At 36.3% G+C, this 18,280-nt stretch overlaps 1 long non-coding RNA gene across 1 annotated transcript; it reads right to left on the bottom strand.

The window, feature by feature from the left end:
* Window positions 1-7,552: 7,552 nt before the first annotated feature.
* Window positions 7,553-15,709, bottom strand: LOC121074126. Its single transcript, XR_005822144.1, has 3 exons — window positions 15,292-15,709; window positions 10,578-10,655; window positions 7,553-7,622 (listed from the first exon to the last, which is right to left on the bottom strand). It is a non-coding gene; the product is annotated as an uncharacterized LOC121074126 (long non-coding RNA).
* Between the last annotated feature and the right edge of the window lie 2,571 nt (window positions 15,710-18,280).

The raw sequence follows: 18,280 nt of genomic DNA, 5'->3' as shown, positions 1-18,280 counted from the left end.
CACCCAAAATCCAGAAAAAGGTCTTATTAATGACTTCCTCACTTCCTCAATATTCGCATTTAGCGAAGCAATGAAGTACAAGTTGAGTTGAAATGAGTGGCATTTACCCAAGTTACATATGCTTCCCTGGACAGTCTGGTGTGAAGGAGAGGAAAGAATATGGCACAGGAAGAGGCACATGTTTGAACTGACCTATGTACATGAGTGATGTAATAATTTCCCACTAAAATAACATCAGAAATAATACTATCTAATAATCATTGCTAACATGCTACTAAAAAAAATAAATATACAATTCTCATATTTGCCTTATAGCTCACTATATTCTATCTATATTTTGAAATTGATTATAGGATATTATTTGCTTGTCGGGGATTTATTGGTTTATATATAAATAATATTTCTTCCAATAGTACAGTACTTCATCTATTAGGTAAAAGAAAGATAGAACAAACAACTAACTACTCTTAACTAGTTAAGAACTAACAACTGTGCTGTAACATTAAGAGAATCAAATCTCCTGGATATAAGTTTTAATTAAATAGGCCAAACATGAAAAGCAAAACAGAGTGAAAAATTATCACCTCTTCTTTGAAAGACAAATATGATTTTAACGGTATGTCTTGTTTGAAATCACTCGGACCTGTATCATACTTCTACCAAAAAAGAGGTTATGATAACTTTGCATTTTTTACCAGCTTTGCTGTGAATAGGAACAGTATTGCTGCCCATAAGTTATTATCAGATAATTAGTCTGCTTGGTACATACAAAATTTTGAATGAGAAAAGCAGTATGTCTTTTAAATGGGAAACAATGTAATGCTCACTTTACTGCAGTCTGGATTATCCATTACAGAATGTCCTGTAGTGCAAGACTGTCAATCAGTACTTAAATGGGGACATGAATTAGATCAGAATAGCTGCTCATTTTTGGTGGTTCTAAATGTTTTACCTTTAGATAAATTATTCATGTATGATTGTGGTCATCCTCTCTTTGGTTCTAAAGGTTGAATATTATCTAACAATTAACCTTCTTAGTTTTCCTCATTGATCATTGCATAGTGTTTTGTATTCCACCAGCTCATTTTTACCTTTTCTTGAATGACGTGCAGACATATCAGGGCAGGTCATTGCAAATAATCATTGCACAGTAAATGGTTTACGTTTGACAATGTATTTTGATATCTTACAGAATCGCTGTCATCTCACCAAGTAGCGTGAGAGAAAACCTCTTTTCTACAAGGTACACCTTAATTGATGTATTTTTTTGGATTTCTACTCTTACTGTGCCTGGCAAACCCTTCCAAAGATACATTTTTGAGCTTCCCAGTTAAGAAGGGAAAAAATATTGTGATGATTTAACTGTCCTCACAAAATTTTGCGATTATATTTGGTTCTGTGGATCGGGTATGTAGTCTCCTTAACTGGTCTACTGGCCAAAACCATCATGAGTTTTTGCAGTGCAGGCAAACATACTTTGAATAAACTTAAAACATAGCCTCACGATAATAGGGAAAGAATATAAACTGATCCTGCATTTAAAAAGTAACTTCATTTGATATTCTGTTGACTAGACATGCATCAATTAAATGGAATTTTATTTTCTATCATTTAACTACGAAAAAAAAACCACACATACTTCCTACTTAATTGATGTATTGGTGTAAAGTATTCTTGCTGGGTATCTTGCAGATTAGAATCAAGAACACACTTCTGTTGCTTAGAAAAATATAACACAGTACTTTATTTTTATATTCCTTTTCTACTGAGGTTATTTCTACCAGCTATCTCACTATGTGTACATACAGTAGAAGGTGCAGGCATTACTTACAAGCAATACACACGATGAACAACTAGCGTTTTGCATGTCCAGTCAGATGGGAACAGTATAATTTTCTTCCAGGTAAAGCAAATTAAATAAGTGCATAATTCCCTTAACCCAGTTTCACGATGAGTTAATTTTGTCTTCTCTGGAACTGAATAAGGAAATACATCAAATATGTTGCACTGAGTTAGAAGATGGGTTGATTAATTAATTGGCTATGTGCATGACTTTAGTATTTCTTGGCTGTACAATACAGTGAGTGAATTCTGTGCCTTTTCATACAACTGTGCTCCAAAAGCTTACCTTTAATTTTCTTCTAGCCCATTTGGATGTAGAAGAAATGTTTCCAGGCTGGGTGGCTATCATTTTTTTCAGTAATTCTGTAATACATTTTAGAGAATCTCTGTATGGATAGATACAGCCTTGAGCTCATTTTGCAAGACATGGTGCTGTGCTAATGTTGCTTTAGCACAATGGTGCTTTAGCACAATGGTGCACTACTCCCACTGCACTGTTTCTGATGTAGGAGTATAGATCAGTAAAGTACACTTCGATTCATGTCCACATGCAAAACATGATCGCAGAAATTTATTCAGTCAAAAATCACTAGTTTAGGACCAGGACTGACTAGAAAATGAGACCTCTTTTCAAGGAAAACATCAGTGTTTCAATATTTATTTTTGCTAGAACAGAAAGTGAGTCTTTGACGGTTTTAGGGATAAAGCACACAGAACACTTCAGAGTACTGTTTAGAAGACAGGAAAATTGTGGATTTGGTTTGTGCTCACGCTGATTCAATACAGTACCTTAAATCTGGAGCTCAGGTGCTCCAGATATGCTTTGATATGCTAAGAAATTTTGTTTACAACAAAGTGATTTATTCCAACTGAACAGAAAGGATTAGGTGACCACATCTAGTGAGTCCAAGAACTGAAAGGATTTTAAGTTATCACTTTTACCCCAAGAGCAAATTGTCTCTTTGGCTAGTTTAAAGTTGAGAACAACATATGTTCCTCCATCAGTGCTCAGCTCACTGCAGAAGTCCGATCTATGTTTAAGCCCATAATAGCAAGATGCCCTTTTTTGCTGAAGTTATTGTCACACAGAGGAATAAAATGACTGTTCTTATGAGGCAGCTTACTTTTAACATCTGAAAGCTTCTCTTTCTCTCTTTTGCCTTTTATTACTATTTTCTGTAATTTTAAAGGGCAAAATCTGAGAGTTTTGCATTTAGATTTCAGCCTGTTGCAAGTGCTTGTGTGATGATGCACAAGAATCATATTTGTTTATTCTGTATTGTAGCATACATCTTCCACTTCCAAGTGCCCCCAAATTGTATTAGTTGTTTAATGAAGTTGACATGAAACCTAGTTTACAAATAGTAGTAGCGTTAAGAATTTTCAGAATTAAGACATGGAGCAATTTTGTTTTATTGAAGTGCATGCTACCTAGTGCTTACTGGATGAAGTAGGCCTAATCAAGCTTGGCTCATTGCCAGTATGTACTGAATTGGAGAACAGGAGGATTTCAAGTCTGTATGTGGAATGAGTTACTTTAACTCTCGTTACTCCTTTGAAGTTCCCTAAAGAAAGTAAAGCACAGCAACTGAGAGTCTTTCCTAATTTTAATGCAATGTTCAGATCTGTAATGTTAAAGTTTTCTTAAATCTAAGGGACTGGTGAAAATCCATAACAGTGTCATCCCACAAATAATTCAACTAGGGGCTGACAGTTCACTCTCCAAGGAGAAAAAACTTGTTGAGTGCTCTGTGGTTTGAGGTGATCAGAGCATTGTGATCTGTTAGACAAGTGATGATCTGAGAGAATGTGAAAGAAGCTCTTGTGAAATTAGGAAAAGGTTACAGATGGAGAAACTGATAGGGAAATTTTGAGAAAGGAATTAGGTGACCGATATGTTTCCACTGTGGAGGCCAATGGAGACTGAGTAGACTTGAATGTACTCTTGTAAAAGCTATACTTTATTTTGTTATATGAATCTGTTCTTATCTTGATGTTTCTGATCTGGAAAAAAGGAGCCACAGCTATCTCTGTTAGATTAACAGAAGTGAAATGTAGCCTGGGGGAATGAAGGAATGGCTTGACTCTCAAAGGTAAAAAGTACTGTGCTAGAGAGAAGAAATGACCTTGTATTAGAGAAGTATATATATGTTTTTATTGTGCATTAATAAAATATTTATTGACTGGGAAGAAGTAAGTTGCTAGATTATACTGAACAAGTAAGTTACCATGCTTGAAAAAGGGATACTCTTTAGTGGAAAGTCAGTACATAAATATCTAACCTAATATCAGAAAGATGCACAGCACTTTCATGTAGGTCAGGAAACCAAATGAATTGGATTCAGTGGAATAGATTCAAACCTGTGTTTTTAGTTTGCAGGAAAGGCATACTTCTTGAACAAATATATCTGAAAGCAAAAGCAATCAACCAAACAAACAAAAACAGGCAAATATTCACTTGGAACAGTCCTGCATTTAGGTCAGACAAAGAGGATGATCTTTTTGCCTAAAAATTCTACAAGCAGATTGCATGTTGTTTTATGGATAATGTTGCTGCCAGAAACACCAAACTCTATGTTACATTTCCAAAAGTGCTAATTGACTATGAGTATGATATTCTTCCTGGGATGGAGTGCTAACTTCTGTTACTTGTACCTCAGGGAGGTTTGTCAAAAAGTCTTCTCAACACAACCACCTGCTAGTAGTCTGTTTGGAACACTCAAATTGTCACCTACTTTCAGTCAAGTCCAGCTTGATGAGGATAAACAAAATGCATGGCATGAACAGTAAGGTATTGTCAGACTAACATTAAAACTGCAGTGTATTAGCTTTTGCATAGAAATCTTGATGTGATTTATTTTCAAACAATGGATTTGTTTCCCCAAGGAAACTGTATATCCAAAATGTCTTTCACAGATCTTTGCACAGAAGTTGAAGTCAGATTAAGTGCTGTAAAAGCAACCAGCACATTTGCAATTATTTCAGACAAAAGACATTTGGAGAGCCTGCTAAAATACAACTTTTAGTCCTTTGGGATATAACTTGCTTAGAAACAAAACATTCTCTTGAAGGTAAATAGGAAGAGGCATTGATTCCACTAACCAGAACGCTTCCAAATTTATTGATAATGATTTCCTAAAATCACTGTAACACTACTATGAATTAAAAATGTCCCAATTGGAAAGTTTGGTGCTGAAGTATTACAGTTACAGTGCTTGGAAAACTTACTAGATTAATTTTAGTTAAGCTATTTTATATCAAACTACTTTATATCAAAGACAAATGGAGCATTAATGTAAAGAATTTGTGCTGAACGTGAAAATAACAAATAAAGATGTGCCATATGGTTTGGCAGAAGCTGGAATATTCTGAAACATGGGGGCCTTCTGCTTGCAGCTTTAGGACTTGAAATCTATTATAGTCTGGAAGCAAAAAAAAAGCTTAAATCTTCAAAGAATGTAGATATTGTTAAATGGGTATATTTTGTTTTAATTGGTTGTTCAATCCAATTCAAAGTAATTATACACAAAAGTAATTAAAGGAGCAAGTGGATGGGCTATTGTCGATTATTTATTGCTGACCATGCTGGTAAACTTATAGTATAAATGCAAGTATAAAATCTAAAAATTGTAGACACAGTTTCATCTTCTTGGTTATAATCAGGTGTGGGAGAATCAGTAGAAACAAGGAAAGGGAAAGACATGTTCCTATAAATGTTGTCTTTGAGACAGTTCCTTTCACTGGCTTCTATACTTCTGCACTTATTTTTGGCTGAGACGGTTAATTTTCTTCATAGTGGCTGGTATGTTACCATGTTTTGGGTTTAGGAGAAAAATAATGCTGATAACACACTGATATTTTAGTTGTTGCTGAGCAGGGCTTACACTGAGTCAAGGACTTTTCAGCTTCTCATGCTGCCCTGCCAGTGAGGATTCTGGGGGTGCACAAGGAGCTGGGAAGGGACAGAACCAGGACAGATGACCCAAAGTGGCCAAAGGGATGTCCCATACCACTTGGCGTCCTGCTGAAGAATAAAACTGGGGTGGAATTCGCTGGTGGTGGTGGTCGGTTGCTGCTCAGGAGCATTGGTCAGCAAGTGGTGAGCAATTGCATTGTGCATCACTTGACTTGTTTTATATATTTTCTATTTTTATAAGCTGTGAGGAGATGCAGAAGCAAGTGATGTGAATAACAGTATTTAATTGCTGGCAAGTAATACAGATAACCTGTGATGGCGTGTGAGGGCCCCCAGAATAAAAGTGATAACAGTCGTCAAAAATCAAATAACTTTTAAAAATACAGAATTCTGTTAAACTGTTAAATAACTTTTTTTTTTTTTTTTTTTTTTAATCTTGTGCACAGCTATGCATTTGCAGGTCTTAGCTGGAGTCTGCTGAGACAGACAAAAGTGCCAACATACAAACCAACAACAATAATAATAAACAACTGCTATTTCTGAACTGCCTGAAATTTGGAAGAACTGTAAGTCTTGTGAGACTGACTTGTCTCGGAAGGTATGGGCAACTCAGATAAGCATCAAATCACCATCAGATGTTTTGCTGCTTGCTTATCTTTGGTTTAAAACTTTTTTTTTTTTTTTTTTTTTTTAAGGCTTGTCTGTCACAACAAAAAGAAAAAGGAGGCAAGGCACCATTATGGTCAAAATGTCATAAAACCATCAATAATAAGAGGTTTTTCAGTACTCTGACATTTCTTGGTAACTGCACCCTGAGGCTAACAACTCACAGTACAGAGACGATTGGTCTATGTTAATGTAACAAAAGCAGCTATCAAGGTAAGATTTAAATTAACTTGAGGTGGACTATTGGTCCATTTGGTTTTCTTCCTTGGTTTTGATTGATTCTTGTTTTCAGGGTCATTAAACATATTTAGTAATAGTTTTCTGAGTAGTAAACAATTATTTTGAAGTGGTCCTAAACTGAACTTTCTTCCTAACAGTTCTGCTTGGACATTCTGTAGTAAAGGAATCTGACCAAAGTAACACTTTGTCAGAAAGAAGTGCTGCAAGAACTTTGTCACTTCTGTACCCTGAGGTACAAGTAACAAAACTGAACTCTTACAAAATCCAGAACAACAGTCAAGAGGGCAGTTAAATCCCCACCAACCAAAACTTTAATCTTTTTTCCAAAGAATATGGTGCTATATCTAATCTTCATTAATTTTATAATTTCTGCAATTCTTTTCTGTGGTCTTCTATATTTCTAAAATTACAAGCGATTTGGTTGATTTTATTCCTAGAAGATGATGAAACAAGAATTCAAAGGATATTTTAGTAATAAGGAACAAAACTTAAGTTTTTTGAAGATCTTAAATACAATTTTACAGTAATTTTCTAAATGTATTATACATTTTTTTTTTTCTATGCAAAATAATTAGATTTATTCCACTTAGTCTAAATAAAACCTTTTCATCCTTGAAAGCAGGCAGGAATGTGTAACATATGTTTATTTATATTTATATATTTTATTTATATTTATATATTTTATTTATATTTATATATTTTATTTATATTATATTTATATATAAGTGTATAAATGAAGAATTCATCAGTAGGTAACAATAGTGCTATATGGAATATAAATTCAATGTTATTTATAGAAATAAGCATATTATATATTAAAAAATATGCACTGTTTTGCTAATCTCTATCACAATGACAAACTGCAGTAATATATTTGTAATTGCTTGCAATATCAGATGAGTGCAGCAAACAGACAATGTACAAACTCCAGTATTAGCATTAATCTCTCCCTCTTGCCCTGTAAGAAAAGAGGAAAACATGTCTAGATGTCAGTTTTAAACAACAAAATAAGAACTTTCAGAGTTTTAATTCCTACACTTTTTATTCTCCATATAGTTATTTATATATTACTAACATGTCAGTCTTTCATCTTCTCTTGAGAAAAATAAATAGATCAAAATGCTTCAGTCTTACAGATTTTCCAAACCTTCAACATCTGCAGTCGAACCCTTCCAATTTCTCCAACATTTTTTTTTTTTCATTTTGGACACTGGACACTATTCCAATATCAATAATATAATGGTAAATAAAGACTTTAAATAGCTGTTTTATTCATTAACATGCAGCAAAAGCTGCACTTTTGTTAACATGCAGCAATTTAGCGCTTTCTACGGCATTGAAAATTGTGAATTCATGATTCTCAGGGCTCTTTTTGGTTTTACTTCTTCCCAGTATAGTTTCTTATTGCTTAAGAAGGTTATTCAATTTTGTTAGTTTGATAGTATGCATAATAGCTATTCAGAAAGATAAATACTTCTTGCTTGTGCCTTATTTACCAAATAATTTGTGCCCTGTTTGCCGAATAACAAAGATTACTTTTCATCGTCATTGTTCCACTACATTAATCTCTGTCTCAATCTTTATGTATCTGCAAATATGATCACTAATTATTTCATTTCCCCTTAGTAAGAAAGTCACTGGTCAAAGTATTAGTTTGGCCACAGTCAAGATCCAAACTTCAGGGAACTTGTTAAAGAAACAGTTAAAAGTAATTTCAAAGTCTTTAGGGATATTAAGGTACTCATGATATCCTAAAGCAAAAGTTTTCTGGAGTTATATTTTGTCTCAGTTGATTTGTTGTAGGTATTCAAATGCTGTGACAAGAGACTGCTGTTTACTTGTATGACAGTGTTAAGGATAGGGCTGTCATTAAGTTCAAGTATAACAAAAAGGATTGTCAAAGACAGTGCAGCTACTCGCTATTGCAAGTTTATTTCACAACTGGATCCCTTTAAATTTAAATAGTTACATCCATTGTGGTTTCTTTCTGTCTGTGATTCTTGCAATTGAAATGTGTAGCCACTGTGTGACATAAATTACTTACTCCTCTCTACAAACTAATCAAAAGCTGTTCAGACTAAGTGGAATGCTTCAATGACATTGGAAAAAAGGTTAGCACATGCAGACTTAATGCAAAGCAGAATTAGCTGATGTAACAGTAATTATAAAATATTTTATGAATTCAGCGTTAGTGACCACTATATTAAATCTCAATAAATATTAAATAGAATTGATCTATTTATTTGAGTTAATTTCCTCAGTATTTAATTCCTCTTGAACTGATTTAATGCGATTTCCAACATTTCATAAAAAGGATTGTAAATGCTGCATATTTATAACCTTTTAGTTAAAATAAAATGGAGCTTGAGGAAAAAACCTCTTCTGCATTGCAAAGACAGGCATTAACAGTGGTAGGAGAAATAAGTATTAGGCAGATGGCTATATTCTAAGATCTGAATGATCATAACGATCCTTTAATTATTATGACAGAACTATATAATTATTCAAAAAGATTTCACCTTAACTCCATTGCCTCTAGTTTGGTTGGAGAATTACTTTTGGTTAGACACAAAATCTTCATAGAAAATGTACAAATGGTGAACAATGTACCATAGCTGTGGTATCAGTGGTTGTTTTACTCTGGTTTTGTCAGGTTACTGTTAGTTTTTGTTTGTTTGTTTTAAGTTATTTCTCTTGTGAATCCAGTTAGTTTTACCTAATAGCATTTTATGCTTGTAAAAGATCTGTTTTGGTAGATTTATTTAATCTTACTGAAGCAACTTTTTCTCATTTGTAGGTGCTTTCAGATCTCTACTTTGTCCTCTGAAGGTAGAAATCTACTTACCCTAGCTCCAAGTCCTGCCAGAACCTCTTTTGCCTAAGAGTTTTATTGACCCAGAAGCACTTGAAAAAAAATGTGAAAAGCGCTAGTAAAAGAGAATGGTGTCTTAAAGAGCTCTTCAAAATCCTCATTTCTTTTCTTAACAAAATAACTTAAGCTGCAGATAGCTGTATCTCTGCTGACACATTTAGACAAGTAGAGAGCTCGAAGGTCTTCCAAGCACAGGATAAATAATTGTAGCAAGGAGAGGTAGTATAGGTGTTTTTTCTTTCCATTTCATATGCCATAGTTATTGTGGGTATGTGCACAGAATGAAGTTTTGTGTATAATACAAATGAGAGGTAGGCTGTCACAGGGAAAACTGCTCAACTTGTGGTTTAGACCAGCTCAGAATAGGAGCAGCTTAGTGATTTGTTAGCAACATGTTATTAACTGATTATCAATGAGCCATTCAACATAGCTACAATAGCATTTACAAAATGTTAATGAAGACCTATAACCTTTTAAAGTTTTTATAACTATTTCTCAAATGATCCAGTCATATGCACACTACTCGTATGTGAATGTTCCACCTCTTGCAGGATACGTGGGTTGCAAGTACCTATACACTTCTGGGATGTGGTTCCCCCTATTTACATACGCGTCCTGTTAGAGCTGTGGGCATCCCAGCTTTATGTGTACCTTGCTGCTCCCTACAGCCTGATAATCCACAAACTGGTGAGGAAGGTGCCACGGTCACATACACATACTCAGGTGTGGGTCCCTGGTGCTGCACCATGCACTGTCTCTTCTCTAGCTGGATGTGGGCTGCTTGTGACACGCAATGGAAAGGATGCTCTGCCCAGCCTAGGCAGAGGCTGTGGAGCCTGTGAGGCTATTTCTGCTGAAGCCAAGCCAGGTTTAGACAACTGCTCTGTTATCCTTTTCTCACTTCAAGGTTCCTCACAACTGTTGCAAAATAAAGTTTGCAACCACAGATTGTTTAATTGCTGAGGTAGGAATGTCTGTTCTCCTGACTGAGAGTAATTTCTATTGTAAACTATCTGTAGAATGTCAAGCTGTAAGTCATACCTGTCACCAATAAACTTTTACAGCAGAGACAGCTGCAGTAGCCCTGTGAGTGTTTGCCTCAGAAAATTCAGCCTGACTCTGTGAAAAGTTTAAGGAAATAATAGTAACTGGACATGTCAAAGCATGACTTCTTTCCAGAAAATGACAATGAACCAGGCTACTGTGTTTGTAACCAAGTATGGCTCCCAGAGTGTTTCTTTGTGTGTGCCGGAGGGAAGGGAAAGACAAAAGGGCTCACAAAGGTGTCAGAAAGCATTAGAAACATATAGAATTAAACAAGAAAGGAAAAACTTGGTTAATCATATTGTCTGTCTGAAATTACACTTAATATCACCTTGGGAAGCACTCTTCCTTCTTGTTTTGTTCCCTAGTGTATTGATAAACAAGCTACGAACTCCTGCAGTACTTCTTTACAGTAATGACCTATATGGATTTATATAACTTTTGGGGCTCTGCAGTCCTGTAACATTGATAATGTAGAGCTGAACCCATAGAGTTTTAATAACCATCTGCCTTATACTAAATATGTCCTGGCACCTATGTGTTCTGAAAATCGAAGGCATTCACTAAAATAGGAAGGTATAAAAATAAATTCTTTAACTTAGAAAAGAGAAAAGGAAAAGAAATCCAGAAATTTATTTTCCAAAGAATGCAGTCTCAGGTCTCAGCTGTAGAATGAGAAGTAGGAGGACTCAAAGGGATGGTCCTTGGGATTCAGCTGTCTTTCAGCATAGCATCATTTACAAGATTGGAGGTTTAATTATATGATAGATGTAAGAAGTGAAATGAAACACAAGGAGAAAAGAGAAAGACAGCTGTAGTGTAAATACAATTAATTTCCAGAGAAAAAAGTGAACATTCTAAATGCTTAGAATGAAGGCATAACTACTCGTGAGTAGCAAATATTTGTCTGAGGCTGTGTTGTTGTAGCAGATAATTACTGTTAAGTTTTAGCTTGTTCAATCTCATGACATTTCTGATTAGCAAGCCTCTAAAACTTTCCCAATAGAGAGAACTGTTAATACTACTGACATGTATCTTGCTCTTACTCATTGCAGTTCTCTCAGAAGCAATCTGAAGAGATTAGAAAACATACACACGGATGCTGGAACATGTTTGGTTTGTCACTTTTGTATCCACTGTAATAACTAGAACTTGAAAAAGGTTATTAATTTTGGGGGGACTGGCATGCCTCTTTTGTCTCTGAAACAATTCATGTTAACCTGAGATGACAGAATGGTTTTAGCAGCTTCCTAAAAGCTGTCATAACTATTACATTCTCCAAAATTTGATAAATCAATGCCTTTTATTTTTGCAAGAAAACCGTCTGCCTCTGTCTATTCTTTCTTCCGTAAATCTTGAGCTGCCATTTCCCATTTGCCTTTCATGGCTGGTATTACAAAATTGCTTATTAAAATGGTTTCAGAAATAAATTTCTATAATAAATTCTAGAGTATAATCACTAATAATATTGGCAGGGATATGGATTTTTTGTTGTTGTTGTCCATCCATGTCTTCCCTTCTAAAGTGCACTAAATTGTTGACCTTTTCTACTTCAAAAGACAAATTCTATTTTATTATGTACCTTGCATCTCAGTATCTTGTTGACTATAGTACATTATGAATTTTACTGGATAACATAGTTCCTCCTATCAAGAACTGGCTATACCTTACTACAGTTCATTGAAATGTCTGACTGCTTTGGAATAGAGTAAAAATCTCTTGACAGATGTCCTGACAAAGCAATAATGAAAAGGTCATACTACTTTTCCTGCAGCATTTATCTTGTTTCTTTACTGGCCGTGTACCATAAACTAGATCCAATTATATCTAATTAGAAACACCAAATTCCATAATAGAAGTTAAAAAGACATTAAATGCTTGTATTAAAATTAACACACGTTATATTTCAAAATTCTAAAACTGTTAAATGGCATCTCATCAACATTGCTATTCAGATCCAGTCTAAAATCTTTTTACCTTTTCTAAAGATCAAGGTCACAGAGCTCAGCAGTTCTTGTTTTATGGGGCCTTGGGGCCATTTTGAACTATTACTACTTCGAGAATTGTTGATTATGATTGAATACTGGAATAAAAGTACATCATAGACATTCTGAGCAAGTCTTCCCTGACAACATTATCAATGTATGGAATAACAAATGCCTGATATTCAGTGACAATTATGAAAATGCTTGCTTATCAATTTTTGTCATCCTTTGATAAGCCACAAATTAATAAAGACTAAGTCTAAAAATATTGCATATTTGAGTATGTACACCGGTTATGTTTCCTTTGTTCTGAGTTTGAAAAGCACAGTAAAAATAACTGATGATGCTAAAGAAAATATTTGCTGTATTGATATACAATAGTAATTTAGAAAAGTTTGGAACAGGCTATTTTGAAAAGGCACAGAATTTTACAAAGGTCTTTCAGCTGAATTTGAATTTTATTAGACCCATAGGTTGTTACATTGCTGATGGCATGATCGCTGTTATGGCGCCAGTAAAATAAGGTGCTTTAATTTTGTGGCTTTTTCACTGCTTTAAAATGAATTATTGTGCTCCGTCAGATTTTTTATGCATAAGCAATATCAACAATAAACTTTGTTACATTCCAGCTAGCTCAATATTTTAAAATTTTTAATTTGAAAATTGGCTCCAAAGTCAAGCAGGAGTTATGTCACGAAGGTTGTTTCAGTAACACTCACTTCTACGTGGGAAGCATATGGATTCTGATTAGTACATTTGAAGAAGACTGGTGTACAGTAAGTCTCATTTTGCCTCTGCATTTTGTAACAAGAAGAGATTAGCCAGGTCACTATATTTTTAAGCCTTAATTCCATAGTTTCAAAAACCGGATGGAAATGTAACTTCAGTAATTATTCAACTAAATGCTTAAAATTTTTCTCTCTGTTTTGTCTTCTAGCGATTCATGTGTGATATACCCAATTGGATATAAGTAACAGAAGTACTTTCTAAGCTTATCTGGCTTAAAATAAAAAATAAATAAAAAAGATAATTTTTTTTTTTTACTGGAAAAGGATTTCTCTAACAACATAGATGTCATAGCACCAGGACTGATGAACCTGACTTTCATTAAGAATCTGTATAGAGTGGGACAGTACTATTCTTAATAAAAATGAAGCTAGTGAAAATAAAGTGAAATAAATGCAACTTTTTAACAGTTCCCTAATACTCACTGTTTTTTCTTTTAAAAAGCATAATTGGTTTATTTACAAAGTGCTTTTACTTTTAGTGATGTATTTTAAAAATCACCAAGGAGTTAATTATAAACAATTTATATTTGATATATTTAATTATAAGATACTATGAACTTTAGAACTGAATGGTTCAATGCAGGTGAGCCTTATATTCATATCTATGTCTATGGTTTTGATCTACTCCCTTGCTTCTGTTTCTCTTCCTTTCTCAGATTTTTTTTTTCTCTCTCTTAGTCTGTTCATTCCATCTTTGATCTAAATACAGATAGTAATACTGAATTTATTTAAGTCATGTGAAAGGAGCACATTTTAACCTTAGACACATTGTATCTAGAAGTCTTCTTTGACCAAGTCAAAGATGGTAATAACTAATTTGTAGATGATTTGAGCTTTGAAGTGTAGTGATTTCTTTTTCCTGTTTGTTAGAAATTCCAAGGTACGTTTTCTGGAAAAGAAAGAAATGTCATTAAAAAAAAAAAAACAAAACACACCACTTTCCCCTCATACATCTTAATTATTTTCCTTGCCTTTTCTGAAAGTCATGATTTTCATCACTAATGGTTACCAAGTCTATTCTTAGGAGACAAAGGTTATAAAAATGCTAATTTAAAATAGAAAGTATAAATAAAGTACAAACAATTCTATTTTTTTTTCCACTGACTTTGCAAAATAGGGACTAGATTCTTAGTAGAGAAATTGCTTAATCAAGGCTCATTTTATATAGCTGAGGGTCTAACCTCCTGCTTTAAAGCTTATCTGGCTCGGGTCCTTGAAAATCTTCCATTTCTCAAATACAGGTGTTCATTGTGCTCTACTGAGGTACAAACAATTGAAAAAACAAATCATGTATGTAGGCCTATTACGTGTCAAGATGAATTACAAGAGAGTGTGATGGCACTGAAGTGATAAAGGATTATGACTTTATATGCTGCTAGTGCTAACCACAATTATCTTAGCCGAGAACAAGGAATTATTCAAAATAAAACACAATTTGCTGCAAATGTAGACTACTCAGAATATATGGGGTGTGAGTCCTCCACTGATGTAAAATAGTTTAACTCAAAGGGTAAGTTTTCAAAATCAGTGTGACCTTTTCATTTTCCTGAGTTATCAGTCTGTTTCCACAGCATGGATAATTTTTTTTCAGACATTCTAAGAATAAGTCTATAGAGACAGAAACAGTTTTAAAATCTTACTCTAAGCCTCTCTACTTTCAACAATTGTGGTTTTTTCTGTTGTCTCCTGGTGGCATTGCAAATTAGGAGGCAAGGATTTAACCTTGGTGGGAAGGGCCTAGTTCGAGTGTTCCTCTGACAGCCTGGTCTCAGGCCACCAAGGGGCTTGCAGCTGGCATGGGCTGCAGGCACAAAGGGGCAGGGGGCTGCAGAGGTGGCTGGTGACAGGGTTGCCATGTACCAGTCACATTGGCTTCCAGCTCGCCCTGCTGCAGAGAGAACCAGAATAAAAAAGCCAGTTCATGTCAAAATTACTCACCGGGGAGGTATGTAGCACTCCATATTTAAGGAGACTGCAGCTGTTACAGTAGGTGCTCTCCACACAGAAGGAACGACTACCTCCTGAGGGAACTGCTGCCAGAGTGGGAACAGTCCTGAAGGAAGGGCTGCCCCAACTGCCACTGTGCCAGAGCGGGAACAGTCTTGAGGGGAAGGTTGCCACATCTGCCACCTTGCCAGAGTGGGGACAGTCCTGAAGGAAGGGCTGCCACAACCACCTCCTTGGCAGAGTGGGAACAATCCTGAGGTAAGGACTGCCACAAATGCCACCAGACCAGAGTGGGAACAGTCCTGAGGGAAGGGCTGCCACAACCGCCACTCATGTGGTTCACAAAGTGAACCGCCACTTCGCCAGAGTTGGGAAAATCCTGAGGGAACAACTGCCCCAACTGCCGCCTTGCCAGAGTTGGGTCAATCCTGAAGAAACAGCTGCCCCAACTGCCACCATGCCAGGGCAGGAACGGTCCTGACAGAAGGGCTGCCCCAACTGCTGCCTTGCCAAAGCAGGAACAGTCCTGAGGGAAGGACTGCCACAACTGCTGCCTTGGCAGAGACGGAACAGGCCTGAGGGAAAGGCTGCCACAACCACTGCTGTGCCAGAGTGGGGACAGTCCTGAGGTGCCACTACTGCAGCCTTACCGGAGTGGAGACAATCTTGAGGAAACTGTTGTTGCAGCTGCCAAGCCAGAATGGAGACATGCCTGAGGGGGCCGTGGTCTGCTGCCAGCAGTGCACCTGAGCAGGCCAGGACCACTGAGGAACAGAGCTGCAGAAACCGTTAGGTTCTGTACTGGGTCTGGCTGGGATGTTAACTTTCCCTGCAGCAGCCCATACAGCGCTGTGCTCTGCACTCGTAGTTAAAACAGCAGTGGTAGCACACCAGTGTTGTGTCTACTGCTGAGCAGTGCTGGCACAGCATCAGGACTCTCTCTAACCCTCCTAGGGGGTGGGCAAAAATGTGAGAAAAGAAACATCACCCGGGCAGCTGACCTCAACCAACCAAAGGGATATTCCATACCATATGATGTCACACTCAGCAATAAAAGGTGGAAAAAGGAAGAAGAGGGGAGGGGTGGGCTCTCGTTGTGAAAACGTCTGTCCTCCTCCCGAACACCGGCTACGTGCGTTGAGGCCCTGCTTCAAGGACGTGGTCAAGCACCGCTCATTTGTGGGAAGTAGAGAGTAATTTATTTCCTCTGCACTTCCACATAGCCTTTACTTGTTATGTATAGTTTTCCCTTCCCCCCCCCCCCCCCCTTTAGTTAAATTGTTAATTGTTTAGTTAAATTGTTTAGTTAAATTGTTTAATTAATAGTAATCTTTCCTTAATAATTATTTCTTTTTTCCTTTAATTAAATCATCCTTATCTCAACCCATGAGTTGTTCTTTCCTTTACTTCTTCCCCTCCTTGTCTAAGGAGGGGGAGTGAGAGAGGAGTTGTGGTGTTCAGCTGCCTAGCATGGTAAAACCACCACAGGTTCCCACCTCAACTGCCACACTATCTTTTACTTCATCAGAGGAATTTTCTACCAGAGGACTGGTGGCAAAAACAAGGTAATCTGAGAGTGGGCAGGTGAGAGGATAAGTGTTTGTCTAATTGTGTATTATTTTTTCTCAGTACTCGAGACAGCAATAAGAGGCTTGTTTTGTTGGGTAGTGAATTAACTGAAGTAAAATTGGGATGAGACTTGATAGAGACTTGATCTAAGCATTATGTCTTGCACAAACTTGCTGCTTTGACAGTCCTGGTAGACACTGAGTAGAATGAACCAAGTGCAGTGACAGCGCACTAAAACCTTTCCTTATGAACTTGCTATCAGGGTGCTGTGTATCCACAACCTAGCTCTTTCTAGAGAAACAAGAATAAAATTCCATTACACAGCAGAAATAATACTCTATCTTTAGGCATTGCATTGTCACTAAAAGAAGTAGCAATCACCTAAACTTGTGATAGGACCAGAACACCTCAGAAGAGGATGGAAAGTTCCTCTAAACCTGGGGTCTGTCGGGGTGTGAGGTGTGATGTGTCCTGTCTCACAGGTGCAGCCCACAGAGCCATTTTGCAAGTGACTCTGCAATCAATAACACAGTGAATTTAACTAAAATGCCATCACCTGCGGTGCCAACTAGCTCCAAAGGGAAAGTAGGTGTAGCCTTTTCCTCTGTGTGTCTTTAGGCATGAGAATTAGAAGCTATCACCAGAAGAAAAAGGGCAATTCAAGGGGCGGATCCAAGATTCCTTAGACACACTAGGTATCTATTGAGTCAGCTGAAAATATATAGAAATAAAAAATTAGAACTTGTGCTTCAGGAGCATCAAATCAAATTGATAGAGTCATGATAGAAGTACCAGAAGTTTTTGTTTGTTTGTTTGTTTTCCCTCTTTTTGTGAATTTTATGTCAGCCATTTAACTTCACCATACGTGATAACACTACTACAATATCCTGAGAGCTGTCGTTTACTTCGAGATTGCAGGTAAGACAAAATATTTCTGAAGTATCATTCTTATGGTATGTGTAATTTGATTAAATATTAATAGAAAGTTTTAATTAATACTTTGTTATCTTACGTAATTCAGAAGTTATGTTCTTTGTATTTGAATGTTGTAATCAATTAGTCATATACAGTTTTTATAAGCAAAGCCTACTTTTTGCTTTTAGAACAGTTACTGGTGTGGCACTTTCCTGAATACTAAGGTGTTCTTAGTTTATTGTTCCCTAGTCTATAATTAGCTCAGTCTTTCTAACTTCTGAGAGTTTTCTTGGGAGTTGCTGGATTGGAAGACAGCTAGAGTGTCTGTGTTGGTGATAGAAAAGATATACGTTAATTTTGATTCTGCCTATGTGGTATTTTTCAGGATGTGTCTTAAGACACTCTCTTTATGTTTTAGTACCGTACCTGTATAAATGAACTATTAACATTATAGTTCAGTGTACAAATCCATCTGTCATCAGAACCCTTCAGTGTA

The sequence above is a fragment of the Cygnus olor genome, chromosome 8 (assembly GCF_009769625.2).
Source record: "Cygnus olor isolate bCygOlo1 chromosome 8, bCygOlo1.pri.v2, whole genome shotgun sequence".
In the NCBI taxonomy this organism is placed as follows: domain Eukaryota; kingdom Metazoa; phylum Chordata; class Aves; order Anseriformes; family Anatidae; genus Cygnus; species Cygnus olor.
Note: the sequence above shows the minus strand (reverse complement) of the source record. Positions and strands in the feature narration are given on the sequence as shown.